The 16277-nt window shown below is 35.8% G+C and overlaps 1 protein-coding gene across 3 annotated transcripts in view; it reads left to right on the top strand.

Moving 5' to 3' along the window:
- The window catches only part of ZNF385D (zinc finger protein 385D), a 417913-nt gene that overhangs the window by 196836 nt on the left and 204800 nt on the right, over positions 1-16277 (top strand). The gene's annotated exons all lie outside the window — the stretch shown is intronic.

Genomic DNA, 16277 nt, shown 5'->3' with positions numbered 1-16277 from the left:
ATATCTTCTCTCATAGGCCAGACTTTGCAGTGTCAGTCATTAAGCAATAAAAAATGGAATTTTTTCAGAAAAGACATCTGAGACTTTCAAATCAGTGACATAAATCTAACCATATATATTAGAAAGTGATCCTTATCTACTTACTGTCTAATCTGCTGATGATACATTGTGTGTTCTGTTGTCATTTCTTTAATATGGTAGGAGATGAAGAACCTATCAGTCATTTTGAGATTACCTTCAATAAGGTATTCAGAATGCTCTTTTAATGAGGGTAGTTTTTAATAGAAAGTTGTGTACAAATGCCTGACATAGATGGTGAAAGTCCAATGGAAAAAAAAAACCAACACAACAAAGGCAACTGTTGTAACAAATGCCTATTTGTTATCTGTTATTTCAGTCTTACTCCTCATTCCTGAAGACTAGTCCTTAGTCTTCACAGATCAGAAAAACCCATGTCTGGCAATTCTGCAGATCCATGAAAGCATGCAGATTTGAATAACAGAGTTATTGATAATGGATTCAAGTATCAAATATAGGCAAGTGTTCATATGAACCTATTGGAAAATAATGGCTGCTTAAATGGCTTACAGGTATGCCTTGGCAATAAAAGCTGTTAATTTGTACATAACTTTTGGTCTTGTACAATTTCCTATTTTTATGTTTTAAAGTGGCTAATGCATCACATGTTGTATGATGCCCCTTGATGTTCTTCCTGCAGTTGGTTTTATACCGATTTGTACATCTTAAACTTTTAACCACTGCCATACAGTGCCTTCTTTTAATGGAGTCACTAGTACAATATATTTGGGGAATCACTCCTTTATTACAGCTCTACACAGTATAAAAACAGACTGGAGAGAAAATCTGAGGAGGAAGATTGTCAAAGAGGTTGTATTCCTTTCAGTAATTCTTCTCATTGTCTCCTTTGTAGCTAAAGTATATTGAGATTGTGAAATCCTGTTTTGGCTGAGGAGTTGCATGAAGTATCAATTTCTTATCAGCATTAAAGACTGATCATGTCAAGGGATGCTTTAGTAGATTTGGTACTTTTTAGCACTTGGTGTGGGTGTCACAAAGTTACTTATATAAAACAAAACTTGAAAAAATAGATAATATTTTCTTATATAAAGATGGCCTTTTTAAATTAAAGCAGTGCTGCATTGCAGCAATGACTATTTAATACTTTTCAGCTTAGGTGGTAAAAAAAAAAAACTGGGAGCTTTTCATATAACTAATAAATCCTATATAGTCACTATATAGCATTAACTCCTTTATGTAATGATGTTGTGACTACCTAGTCATGATTCTTGAGTACTATATAAGAAGAAAGGGCATCCCCTTCCCTTTCAACTTCAGTGTAAGGTAATACAGGGTTTTCAATGCAAAACAGCTATATAAACTCTGAAGACAGCAGCAGATGCAAAGGTAACAGAGAGCTAGCAATATGATCACAAAAATAGCAATAAATGGATCCCTTGTGTTTTCTCATGAGTATACATTCTGTCACTTAGATAATTCTAATTCAGACAGGAATAATTTATGAAAATAAACTATTCAGTGTCAAAGGGACTGTGTACATTGAAGTGATAGGGGCTGGCAGACAGATATATCGTGGGTTTTTTTTAATATATCTGTGATGCTTTTCTTTTAATCTGGTAAGGAACAAATTATCTCATCAGATGACTGTCTTGTTAGTGTCACTTTTGATGATCCAGATGTGAAGGTTTTGACATGTTTTAAAACGGATGTATTTGTATCTAAAAGGAAAGAAAGGTGAAAAAAAAAAAAAAAAGTGAAGTAGCTCCCAGACAGAATAAAAACCAGACACCCCAGTTTTCAGAGTGTATTCATAACATATCTAAATGCAATTGGAAATGAGAGTAGAAAACAACTACTCAGACTAACTAGTTTCTTCACTTTTTTTTAATTAAAGGGAGGCAGACAAAAGCTAGGGTTTTTTTACATTGAGAGATAGGGTTTCATGCTGTCATTTGAAGAATTAAATGGTTACTTTTTTATATAAATATAACATAGTTTACTATGTAATACTGCAAAAAGTAGAAGGTGTTCAGAAATATCCAGATCTACACATCATTGAAGAGTTCTCATTTTTATGTTTCTTTGAAAAGAAAGAGGCTCTCACATACTTAGATCAATAAAAACTGCATCCTAGGCATATCACTTTAACTTACCTCCTTTGTGTCTTTTCATCTACTGTGTATTTACATTCATCAAAATAAATCAATGTTGGCAGAATATAAAAAGTTTGCTAAGAGTTAGTTTTGTTATTCATAATGGGCACATCTCTGTATAGTGTTAGCCAGCAATAAAACCCGTATGGCCTTACTGGAAAATACTTTTTTGCATGTATGTCTGTTGCAATAAGAGAACCTCAGGAATTTAGCTAACCTCAGGCATGTATCAGAAGTCTGTTTTCCAGGCTGGGCTGCAGATCTGAGTCTAGATCTGGAATGGACACAGGGATCACCTAGCTTAGCCTCTTGTACTCAGGCTGAAGGAAGTAAAATGAGATGGTCTGTCTCAGAAACTCACTTCACTGTTCTTAAGAAGCTACAGTTGGCTAGATTCTTGTAGTTTGCCATGTTTTACAGTTTAATTACCTTAATAATTAGAAAGATTTTCCTGGTATTATACCTAGGTCTTTTTGCCACAGATTAAAATGATGATTCTTCTTCTGCTTCCATAGACTGACATGTGGAAAGATCTGGTGACATTTCTCTTAAGATTTTATAATGAGTGAAATGGCCATTTCCATCCAAAATGATTTGTTTGCAAAAAAATCTTAATTCCTTGAACTTTTCCCAGAAGACCTAGTTGTAGATCCCTTTTATGGATGAAGAAGCAGCAAGGAAAGTTAACAGATTTCATTCCAGTTATCATTAGTTGCATGCATGTTGATAAATCCAAGAGAAAGATGTTTCCTTTTTTTGGATCAGTATTGCACTACTGATTTACATTCGGATACTGTTAAATGCAAAACTGCAATGACTACTGAGCTTTTCCCAAGTGGTTGGAAAGGACCTCTGAGATCACCTAGTCCAACCATCAACCTGGGTGGGAAGGGAACAACACAACCCATCTTAACAAACAATAACAAAAAGCCCAATAAGGACATATCCTACAAAACCAACACCACCACACAACCCATAAAAAACCCACCATGCCCACTAGAGCACACCCTGAAGTGCCACACCTACCTGCTTCTTGAATTCCTCCGGGGATAGTGATTTATTGCTCTGCTCAGCCAAACTTTTGCTGAATGCGTTGCTGATTTCAGGATATGTCTTCAAATTACCAAAATAATCTGGAATTTTGACCTCATTCTCCAGATACCTGCCCTATAGGCGAGGTTGCACTTTCTCCTGATCTGATGCAGTTGACATTGTGAAAGTATCTGTTTCCTTATTCCCTCGGTAAAGTTGCCCAGTGGGAGCTGTTTCAAGACATGTTTTGTATATGAGCATCAGACACAGGTAATTAGCCTTTTGCTGCAATTCAAAACAGTGCTGTATTTCATGTAAGTGGCCTGTAAACTTAACATCCTTAGCTTATGTATGCAAATGCTGGAGGAAACTGAAGCCTTGCTGAAGTTTCTAATCAAATGCCACAATATACATTTACCTGTTAGCTCTTAGAAGTAGAAAAAGTTGTTATCCCAAACTAATGCTTATTAAAAGCCATTCAGTACCACTGTCTCTGCCTCCCTTCTATATATCATACATGATCTTTAGCACATCTTGCTGATGCCATTGTCAGGCATTCTGCTGCCATGGCAGTGTTAAATGGTGTTTTCACAGAAGTAGCATCTCGCAGATCAAAGCTATAATATTAGCAGAGGTTCTCCATAATGGGCTACAATCACCTTATACCATTAATAGGACATCTTGAGCTCTCTCAGAGTTTGCCTTGCAGCTTTGGGTAATGAATCACATGGCATTTTCGGGGTTTTTTCTTTGGTGGTCAGAGTGGTGGGTAGCACGTTCATGTCCTACAGTTTGCTTTTGGTATTGGTATGATAATTTATTGCATAAGAACTCTTTTAAGGATTCATTATAAGTTTTAATAGAGATCTACATGCAGCTTTTAGTATTTTTGTTGTCTGAGGAAGGTGCAGTGACATTTAATTAACAGTTTAGGGAAAATTGTTGACACCTTGAAAATATTTACTAAATGGTTGAAATGGAATTAAGCTTCCTTTTTGATGACACAATAAAGAGACCAGACTTATAATATACATAGTTGTATATAGTGGCGGTCAAAAGGCAGAAAAAAATGATGCTAACATTTGCCAAATTGCATTAATTGGGAAGTTTTTTTAATTAAAGTGGTAGAAAGACAGAAAGTTTGAACACTGTCTTTGTAGACATATAAGAAAGTTGTTCATAATAATAGGTGAGTAAGATTAGGATTTATTTACTTCATTCTCTGTGTTTGCTCAATATTGAAAGAAAGATATTTATTGGTTCTGCTCAGTGTTATATATTAAGTTCTGCAATTTTTACAATATTGAGGTATCCGCAACATATAAAGGACAAATATTGAGTATGGATTTTTGGTTTGTTTTGCATTTTCTTTCCTTCCTTCTTTCTCTTTCTTCCTTTTGGCCTTGAAATATTTTTTCCCCCAATATTTACTGGTTGAGGAAAAAGCTACACTGCAATACTTTTTCATTGCAGGAAAATTATTTCAGCAGGTCTCACTCGGATTTTCTGCCAGCTGGAGACAGGCAGCTGCCAGTGCCCCTCCCCTCCAGCTGCCTCTGGAGCCTGCTGGATTTAACAGAGGTGTGATACTGTGGTTGGGAGAGGCAACCGACGAGGATGGCTTTGCAAATGTCTTCTGTGGTTTTGGAAAGCTGCACAAGAACAGTGCTTTCCAAGACTAGCTTTTACACTTGGGAATATTCTGACTAAAAGAGAATGTTCAGCAATTACATGTTCTGTGTTATATTTGTTCTTATGTGTCTCATTACAAAGCTGTGTGCGGTATTCGGTATGCAGGAGGGACTGTAATATTAATTATCAGTAGAGATGGCTCTGCTGCAAACAAACTTGGAGCTTTCTAAACAGTATTTGCTGTACATAAACAGCCATAATAGGCAATCAAATCTAGTGTTGGAAAGATTGTTAGCCTTGAGTGATTATGTGTTTTTTAGCAGAGAACACATTAGATTCTTGAGCATATTTCTTTTCAATGGAGGAAATGACAAGCCCTATTAAAAAGGGTTGTATGTTTGTACCTTAAATGGGACTAGAAGTGAGGACATGAGGTCAGCACAAAGGTCCTTGTGTGGAAGTGGTTCAGAAAGTGGGAAGGTGGAAATGAAGCATAGTCATTCAGATGTGATTTTGGTGGACAGACTCATTTTGAAACGGGGGGTTAGCTAAAGATCCACAGAATTTGCTGAAAGTGTCAGTGCAAGTGTTAGGTGAAAACTAAAGAAGTCAAGGCTGGCATGGATTTTCATTTATTTATTGATTGATTTCTGCTCCCCCTGCCCGCCGCCCCGTAGGCTTTTCTTTGTATTTTTATAATTGTTACAGTATCACTGTTCCTCAGATACATCTTCCTACCCCTGTCTTTCTGGCTGTGATACCTCAAGCTGCACTTTGTTCCTGCATTGCTTAGATTGCCCTACTGCTATTGAATAGATTTGGTCTATGTTTTTTCCAAATATCTCTTTATGACCAGAAAGCTCCTTGTCTGTAAAAATCCAGTAATCCAGTCTACTGTAGCTACCTGTGCTTCCCCTGCATGTCTCCTTCTTCATCATCATCTTCCATTCACTGTTCCTCATTCACCTCATCTTTCCAACATCTCCTGATGTAAACATTAAATGCATAAACGAGCAAAGTCTGTAGTGCATAGAAGACTAATTAGGAAGAAAAAAAACTGCAGTGGAAGTTGGGTGAGCAGAAGAAGCAGTGATTACAGGGAACATCTCTGCTCCTCATCAGCTTTCACCCCAGCATCTTTTTCATAGTCTTTTGCTGGCTCATCTGGACAAACGCTGCTGAGATCTGGGTAAACAGAAGACAAAACAACATCCAAGGTCAGAAACCATTGGCCTAAGAGGTTTGAAGTGAAGAAGGTAACATCAAACGATGGAAATAATTGGGTAGTTTCTTCAGCTTCTCTTCAGAAAAAGAAGCCTTTCTCTGTGTTTAAGATTTGCAAGAGCCCTCTGTCTGAAAATATTTGTCTGGCTGTCTGGGATTTGTAGACCGTGGTTCATTAGCTATTGAGACTGAGATAAACAGTGACATTTTAATGAAAACATTTTAAAAGGTGTATTTGATTTTCATGCATTTCCTAAGCATGAAAGGAAACACCTTAGTAAGCAAATATAGAAGATCAATCTGTGTTCTGAATGTATCGTGTTAAATATTAAAACAAAATTCAGTCTTCAAAGTTTGAAAAAGAAACATATGAGCCCCAACATGACCTAATATATGATGCTGCCATCAGTGTCTTTATGATAAATTGCCAAAAGCAATAATCTGTATCTGTAATCAGATATGACCACTCTGTGAAGTTAGATTTTTGCTTATGCAGAGGGCTCCCTTCAATTAATCAAAAAAGTGGATTTAAAAGCAGAATGCAATCTGTTAAGATGCAAGACATGGCAAGTTTTGTGTTTCTTCAGTAGTAAAAAATCTGAACTGCTTTAGTTGTTGAAGGAATTAAACTTTTCCCTAGATATCTGCGATATTACTGACTTTTTCAAGAGGCACCAAAAGCTGCTGGCAAGTGAATAAAAGAGAAAAATGTTTTAAAATACTTTGCTTTAATGTACAAAGGTGTGTGTGTGTGGGTGTGTGTGTGAAATGGATGCCTGCATATTGGCAAGCACTCGTCTCTGTGAATTTAATGTTTTTAACCAGGTTTTTAAGCTTATGAATTAGTTACTGAAGGGAAGAATGAAAAATTGCAGAGGAAACTTCTGAGCTGTCTCTCTCTAAGTCTGTAGAAGAACCTGGAAGACATGGCTGCACCCAAGAATGTTTTTGTTTGTGTAAAGAAGAAGCTGAGACAAGTAGCCTGCTAAATAAATAAATACACAGTCACTGGGATGGTAAGGAGAGCAGATTTGCTACATAAATCTGGTAGAGAGTGGGATGGTTGTAAAGGTGAGTCAGGTAGGGCTGTGAGATTTCTGGAGGTCACCCTGGCAGATCTGCTGTATGGGAACAGACGAACAGAAAGGGTCAGCTCACAATCTAAAAATATACGTAAGTTTAAATTTCTGTTGAAGTCGGTAAAATGGCTAATTTTCTCCTGCTGACCTTGACTGACGCAACAACTTTGGATCAGCTCCGTTAAAGTGCGTTAAGTCTCTGCTACACCGGATCTCTAATCTGCTTTTATTTTAATTACTTTTTAAGATAAAATCATACTTTTAATGCTGTTTTGATTTCAAACAGGGACCTTATAACAATTTGATTTTGTAAGGTTTTGAACACGTTTGTCTCAGATCACATAACACTTCAGAATTTGGATTTATTATTTTTTGTGTGTTGTATAAAAAGATATTGTTTTCACAACAGGAGTGGTTTCTGTGCTCAGCCTAGTACTTAATATCAATAATTATTTTATTAAATACTGACTGGCACAAATCCTTGTTTTACTTTAGTGTTAACACTACCTGTGGTGGATCATAAAATAAACAAACCTGTATGGCTCCTGAGCATTTTAAATACTTGATAAAAAAATAGTTCTTTTCCTGTTTTGAAATGACATCATGCTAATTTTAACAATATTGATTAATTAGGTTTCTGTTTAATGATGCATGTGCAAGGTGGAGGCTATCTAGCTGTGTGCAGTACAAAGCATTAATTGATGTGAGGCTTGAGGAATGCAGCAGGTCCCTGCCTGTACAGCCTGAGCGTGTCCTTAAGTCACTGAAAGTTCGGAGCCTCATAGACAAAACGCAGGTGGAAGATGGGAAAATGTTGATCTTCTCCATGTGGGGAAATAAGAGAGAGAGAGGGCTTTTTTAGAGGCAGGAATCATTATTTTAAAAAACAAACAACAAAACCCAAGGTCAACAGAAATGAGTTAGAGTAGGTGTGTGAGATTGCTTTGAGCTTCTTGTAGCTAATTCTATCTAATTCAAGAATAAATTACTTCGCATTTTCTAAACAAACTTGGCAAAGCAAAGTGGCTATCATGAACTGTAAAGAAATTGCTTCTTGAGAAGGTGTGCCTACCTATTTCACATATGTAAAACAATTTAGGATTTAATGATGAGTGAAGGCGTTTTTAGGAGGACCTTGAAGATAAAAAGCCATGCTACTCAAAAGCTATTTTGTGGTTGACATATTTTTAATTGTTGGAACTTATTTTAGAACAAGGCTGATGAAGGCTGTATGAAGCTCTCTGTGTGTGTTACTATTTTTTGCACTGACCCTAGTCCCTGTAGAGATAGACTTACCCACAAACAGTGGTAAGTCTTTAAATTAAATGGGATAATCTCTTTCTGTTGCCTTAATCTTGTCTTTATGAGTTTGTGTAAATCTGCTTCCTTCATTGTTATGCATCACACAAAATGTTCTAAAAATAACTTCATTTTTTAAAATTATTTTTTGATTAGTGCATACTGAAACAGAGTTAAAAAGATAAAGTGTATTTTGTTTTTATGTAACTCCTGCTGGGCTGATATTACTCCTTTTAAATGTCATTGTGTGTCTACATACCCAGCAGAAGCTGTAGAACCTTAAATACCACCCACGCAAATAGTCTCTGATTCCTGCCAGGAGTCATTTTACTTAAGTAACCATCCAACAGATGGATCACATTTTCCTTCTACAGGAGAAACAGTTAAAGTAGGATGGAACTACAGGAAAATCATCTTGAAATGTAGTTTCAATTCATTTTACTTACTATCTTATTGTAACTTGCACAGCATCTTGACACATTAATGATCTTCCCTTTTTTAGTAGCCATAAAATTTTCCATAGTGTGTTGTGTTTTCCTTTGTTTTTAAACTCTTGCCTGGCTTGGAAATTTAATACGAAGGACTTTGGTCTGACCAAATATTCTAAAGTATGGATAAGAATGGGGGAGTGTTCTGTTGCTGGACTGAATCATTTCTTTTGTGAAGAGTTTGTGAAAAAACAGTCCTACAAGCTTCAACTTCTAAATACATGCATGATGCTGTAGTGCGTGGGGAAAATGGTGAAGAGAGTTACTGCTCTGTAACTTTGCTAGGTACATGCCTTAATAGATAGAGTGCCATTTGTATGGAACTTTGCAAAATAAAAATGTGGGGGTTTTTCCCTGTCAGGATACTATATAGGCTGCCTGGCCCAGTTGCATTCATTTCTCTTTTTAGCCAGTGGAACTGCAAAGACCTGGTGTTGAGAATGGCTAGTACGGTCTTAAAGTCTAGAATATGAAATAGGTTTTTCATGGGAGATGGGAAGAAAGCTGGGCTGACAAGGACTGCATAGTAAATGAAGAGGAAGTCTTGCTTTTTAACCTCTCTTATTGCTCTGTATTTCCTCAATTTTCTTGCCAAAATTAATTTTCTTCTAGTTAGTAGATCTTCTCCAAAGATCTTGGCAAACATATTTTGCGCTACCACCATCTCACTTTCTTTTCTCGTTAGCTCCTCAATTTCCCTGGTGGAAAGGCAAAAGAAGATGCAGATAAATTGAAGGTATGGATGTATTAAATGTCATTTATGAGTGTCTTGCTACAAAAAAGTGTGTTTGTTTTTCTGTTCTGCAACTCTATATGGAATTATTCCACCATCTTTTTAGCACATGAAGTGTGACTGTGCAGCGTCCCACTCTAGTAGCCATGCATAATGCATGAATTTCACCTTAAAAACCTTACCTTTCACCTTAGAAACAGTACACAATTACAAACTCCTTCAAATGGTGTAACAGGGGAATGAGGGCAAAGAAAAAAATCCATCTGGAATAACTTCAGATTCCAAAAATATTTGTTTACGCTATGAATTTCAATAATTAATGTACGGATTAAAACATTTTGCTTATCTCCTTTCAGCAGTAGGGTCAGCACCTATAGCTGCACAGAAGGAAGCCAGTGAAGCTTCCAGACGCAAAGCTGACAAGTACAATACTTCAGCTGCAGCCTCAGCATATGCTGCAAAACTCCATACATTACTGCACTGATGGGAATGTGTTTGGTTTTTTTCTGGCCAGACCACTGGTGTGCTGTTCAGGCTAGCTTCTCCTGAGTGTAATTTTTTCCTTTTGGTATTATATAACATGTATGACAAAGCCTTTATGTAGCTTTTAATGGACTAGGAATTGTTCCTGTTATAAAGCTTTTTTACCTTCAGGAGTCACCAGAGCCATTTGTGTACTAAAATCTTCTTGTCACTCTGTAGCAAATTCCTTAGTATGTCTGTTGTGTATGTTGGTGTTGCAGTATATTCACTCTAAAACTGGGAGCTTTCAAGTGGAAAGACTTGATAGTGCTGTTGGGCTATTTTTATTATTTACACAAATGTAAGTAGAAGCTGCAGGTAGGCACTGTTTTCTCTTAAAAATGTTTTCCTTAAACCCTAGAGTTTGAAAGCTTTGAAATGCACAGCATTTTTTTCTCATTTTAGAGCCATACAATAGGATAAGATTCTTACATTAACCTCTTTAATAGGTTATTGACGGGAAGAATAAAATTCAGTGCTTGTTAAAGCAGTGGAAAAGCTCTTATGAGTGAGTCTCCTAAAATTTTGAGTACATACAAAAAAGCAAGCAAATGCTTTAAAAGTATGGATGTTTTAAAGTAATATTACTTTGTCCTGCATTATTTACATTGATATAAAAATAAGATTATGGCAGATTTGCCACCAGTAGACTCCATCAATTTTATTTCTATGACTAAACACTGAACTGGCATGAAAATTGCTTGGAGAAATGCAAGAGAAAGAGGATTAGAATAATATTCTCCCCAAGAGGAAAACACAATTTTTTTTTTTATTATTTTTTTTTTTTGTGCAAAACCAGAAAGCTCTAAAGGGAATTATGGAGATGGGGAGAAATGTGATTATCTTGGAGGCTACTCCTAAGAGGTTGGTTGAGAACTACAAATAGATGTAAAATTTATTATGGCACAAAACCCACAAACCCCAAGTTGTACATCCATAAATGATTAGATAAAAAAGAACTAACATGTAATATCCACATAGTAATGAAAAGAAATTGGCTTGCTGTGTTGTAACTGAACCATGGTATTGGATTTATGCCTGGAATTACTCAACTTCACTTGGAGCATCCTAATTTTCCTTCTTAAAAGGGATTAATAAGTAGGAGAGGGAGAAATGGGAAATTCAGAAATAGATGAGGGACTCATTCATTATAAAATATAGTTAAAACAGATCAATATAGATTTGGTGGAAATCTCTTAAATTATTGAGAATATGATCAATCCAAAAGCATATAAATAATTGAGACACAATCTACTGATTCTGTCTTAGGTGAAAGGAAATTATTTATTTTTGTGAACAGCAATCTTAGTTTAAAAAAAAACTATATTCAGCTTAATATCTTATATCTTTTGGGTGGACTACTCGTGTGTAGGCTTGCAAGATCAAGCTGTCAGTATTACTATGCAAATTAGATAAAGACTGATCAAACATACAGGTAAGCTTTGTAGTCTAGATACAATATCTGGTGTCCTTTATGCCCCAGTCAGTAAAAAATATTTCCATGGAAGATTTGCACTGTTAACCCTATTTTCTCCCCCACTGCAGAAGCCCTAAAATGGCACAGGGAATGAAAAAACTGTGCTTGCGAGAAGCACAATCGAATGATCTGATACTGTATCCTGTAGGTCTGTGGGTTTGTTTGTGTTTTTTTTTGGAGAGGCTTGTATTTAAGTATCTCTTTATTATGTATGTATTTATTCATCTTAAGAGACAGGAAGGGGAAGGGCTTTGCAGTGTTAACAATAAAATATCACCTTTATCCAAACAGGCATAACAGATCAAAATATGTGTATTTATCGCATCTGATAGACCAGCTCTTGCATCCAATTGCTTACACATCTTAAATTGCCTATGCAAATGTGATCCCTGTAACACGTACACATAACACAATATAAGAAAACATTTATGTGTACAGACAGTATAGATTGTGGTAATTTATGCAAGAAATATTCTAGGCAACTGTCTTGCCTTGATTCTTTTTAGGCTTTCCAAGCCTAAAAAGATTATTTTCACTTTGGTAATATTGTTTTCTCTTGGGGAATACTTCTCTATCTTTGCAGCATAAACTGAAATGATAATGCTCACATTTCGTTTAGGAAACTGTTTGCTGTCAGGATCTGACATGGCTTTTAATTGTGCCATAAGTTCATGAATTCTTTACAATATACTTAATGTCATGGGACAGAGAGATGCCAGAACCAGAATGTGACCAGTTTTGTATTTCAGCCATACTAAACCACATTGAAACGTGAGTGGGTGAGAAAACATCTATGCATATGGTACCTTCCTTAAGTCAAATATGCTAAGTTTCTGGTTATAATTTTGATCTCTAAAATAAATCTTGGGTCTTCTTTGTTTGCCAAAGGGTTTAAGGTGGGTGTAGTTATTGTTATTTTGAGGACTTTTATCATCATTGCCCTCAGCACCAAATATAACATATAAAGATGACAGCAAAATTTGTATAATAGCTACTATATACTGTAATGTTAGAGAGTTGCTTTTTTTCCTTTCTTGCATTATAGTTATAGTACATTATATTTACACACTATTTACAGGCTTCTACAGGTTTATTGGAATCTACTTTCTGGATGAGAAAAACTTGTCAGCCTAATGAAGCTGAACAGTTTGCAGGTGAACAGTTAAATCAGTGCATGTTTGCAGGGATAATTAATAGTTGCAGTTGCCACTTGCACTCAGCAGAGATTTTCAGCACTGGAATAATTTAAAACACTGACTAATTAATCTCTGCCATGCTGCTGTGAGGCAGATAACAAATACAATACTGTACAGCCATGGTATAGACGATAAACTGAGGCACAAATCTGCTAAGTTTGTAGCTGAGACAGGATTATCACCCAGTAGACCTGAATCCTAGTCAGTCACGTGCTTTAACCACTAACATTTGTCTGAACTAGAAGAATTAGCAAAGATTTTGCATCTTAGAAAAGAAAAATCCTCCCTATTATCAGAGATATCCACATTTTTCCTGTTCAGTAACCTGATATGAGCATGATGTGCTACGGCTCAGGTCATTTACCTTTCTTTTCAGTGCATATACATGCATTAAATGGCAGTTAGAGATAGACATAAAACTCTAATGTGACACATGCAGCTTTGTTCTTTCCATTTTATTACAATGTGATCCCAATACCATACAAACTTATATTTGCTTAGTAAGGACTCTATCCTTTAGGCAGTGGGTTTTGAGCTGAAAGAACCATTTTTTAAATAAAAAAGGAAGAATTAAATAATAGTACTAGTGTTCGATACACTTTATTTGGGGCTTTTATGTCCGAGTTCATGACACATCAGAACAATTATGCTTATTATCATCCATTACACCATGACTATCTTTCTGTAAAGAGTGCATCTGTCAGGCAGACTTATTTTTCATCACAGACAGCTAAATTTTTTTTCAGCTAGAAACTTTTGCAGTCAAAGAAAGCAAATACCTAGAAATTCCCTGAAGTTACCCCAACAGTAAATGTTTAGCTGTGATTTATTGTTCAGATCAGCATATAGGTTGCGTGTGACTAACCTTACTGGATTAGAGATTATTAACTGACATGAGAAAATATTAAAAGATATAAAGCAAGGTCAGAAGATACTTCATACATGTTAAGATAAATTTTATTAAAGGATCATATCTTATTTAACAATTATGTTATTTAGGAAGGTGTTAGTTAAAACTTTTCAGACTTCAAACAGTCAGCTCCATGGTTATTTCAGTATAATTATGTAATCTTTCAAAGAAAAAATACACAAACTAACACAAGTTTTGTTGCAAAAAATCTCAATAGAAGGTTTGGGATTTCTGCCTCTGTATCCTCATATAAAAAGTTACAGAAGTCATAATGGAGTTCTACCATGGCTTTGAAAAATAAGAAATCCTCTTTCCACCATGGAAAATGACACTGAAGTAAGATATTACATCGTGAAATAGAAGGCTTTATTATATTATATTTTCTGTATACTTAATATTGGCAAAATGTACTAGTGATTAACATGCCAAGCAGGTAGTGAACCGTAGTCCTGAGTAGGAGTTGATCTTCATAGTCAACGAAAAGTGTTTAGCTATCATAGTAATACACTACTTTGTTTTCCTCTGAAATTACCAACTGGGCTGCAAATTTTTGTGATAAATTTTTGAGGAATTATGTGCCCACTAGTACAATAAATCTCCAAGGATTAATGAACCTGAGAGTGTCACTGGTTTCACATGATCTCTCTCTTCATCGCAAAAAATTATAAGGAATCCATATCTTGGAGTAAACAAAAACCTAGTTCTCATCTGTAAGATCTCAAATCATAATTTATAGTTATGGAATTTGTAGGGCACAATGCCTCAGATTGTGCAATTAAACCATACATTTTTGTTACTTGCTTTTCTGCTCATGAGTAGAGTCAGTATTTTAATCAATTATACAGTGTTCCTACCTGCCGCATTTTTAGTGTAATAAGAATAGTAGAGGTTGCTGACTTTCTTATATCTTAACAAAGTATTTTGAAAACATTTTGAGACTTTTACCTCTGTAACACTTCTATTTCTTTAAATAGTCAGTTTAGACTTGTTTAACTGACGTAACCTGGAATTTTCACTTAGGATCACTTTTTTCAACGTATGAACAAAGCTTTACCATTTTGTGTTATAGTAGAGTAAAAAAACTAATACAAGTATTTGTGACTGACACGAGGGGTCAACAGCTGTTTGGTGGTACAGTAAGAATATTTTGTTTGGGTGTGCATGCAAAAATACATACATGCACATCCATAGGTGCATATATATAGATAATTTTAAAGTTATTCGGCAGTCAGGATATCACAGTGAAAGGTATAGTTTTCTAATATAGCCTACTGGTTTTCTACTGTTAAATTCTGTACCACATAAATCACTTAAACATTGCTGCACTGTCAACTAGTTCCACAGCCATATGAGTACTTAGTCATATCCTTCTGTTAAGCTTGCAAGTGATACTTAATTTTGTATAGGAGTTGTAGCATTGTCAAGAAAAATATGAGTGATAATCAGTGTTACTTGGCTGGAAAAGTAATCATATCACTCTCAGATTTGTATTGGAGAAGGAGTTTATGCCATGTTTACCCAAAGGTGAAGGGAAAGCGTGCTAGGCTTTGACAGGACTTTGTTTTTATATCCTAGCTACTTAAAATGGTAACTATGTCAAAGCCTCCATGGGAATAATGAGAAACTGGAAAGCTTTTGTCTTAAGCATGTCCACAGTCCTGTCAAGCCAGATATTTCCCATGCTTATTAGGAAATTTAATCACTTTTTTTTTGTTTTCTCTTTGAATATTAAATTTCAGATAAGGTTTGTTTTTGGAGTGCCTCTCCTATGAAGACAGGCTGAGAGACTTGGGGCTGTTCAGCCTGGAGAAGAGAAGGCTCCAAGGAGACCTTATAGCTGCCTTCCAGTACCTGAAGGGGCTACGGGGAAGTTGGGGAGCGATTTTTTACCAGGGTGTATAGTGATAGCACAAGGGGTAATAATGGTTTTAAGCTGGAAGAAGGTAAATTTAGGTTAGACAGTAGGAAGAAATGCTTTTGTGTGAGGGTGGTGAGACACTGGAACAGGTTGACCAGGGAGGTTGTGGAATCCCCATCCCTGGAAGTGTTCAAGGCCAGGTTGGATGGAGCTTTGAGCAACCTGATGTAGTGGAAGGTGTCCCTGGCCATCCAGGGGTTTGGAAATAGGTGATTGTTAATGTCCTTTCCAACCCAAATCTATTCTATTCTATTCTATTCTATTCTATTCTATTCTATTCTATTCTATTCTATTCTATTCTATTCTATTCTATTCTATTCTATTCTATATTGATTTTGTACATAAACACACACATTATAATAATGCTTGCATTTTTAAAAGTTGTTTCTAGAAAGAGATAAGATACTGTGCTGAAAAGTGGAAATGTGTATTACTGTTCCTGTTTATCTGCATCATTAAGCTCATTTGTTTATGTTTGATATTTTATTTCATATTAGTCTAAAGTCCTTACTTGATGTCCTGTCTTATAGGACTCTCTTGGTTGGACTAAGTGAGTCTTCATTTTGAAAGTTTTA

The sequence above is a fragment of the Apus apus genome, chromosome 2 (assembly GCF_020740795.1).
Source record: "Apus apus isolate bApuApu2 chromosome 2, bApuApu2.pri.cur, whole genome shotgun sequence".
NCBI classification, from domain to species: Eukaryota; Metazoa; Chordata; class Aves; order Apodiformes; family Apodidae; genus Apus; species Apus apus.
Note: the sequence above shows the minus strand (reverse complement) of the source record. Positions and strands in the feature narration are given on the sequence as shown.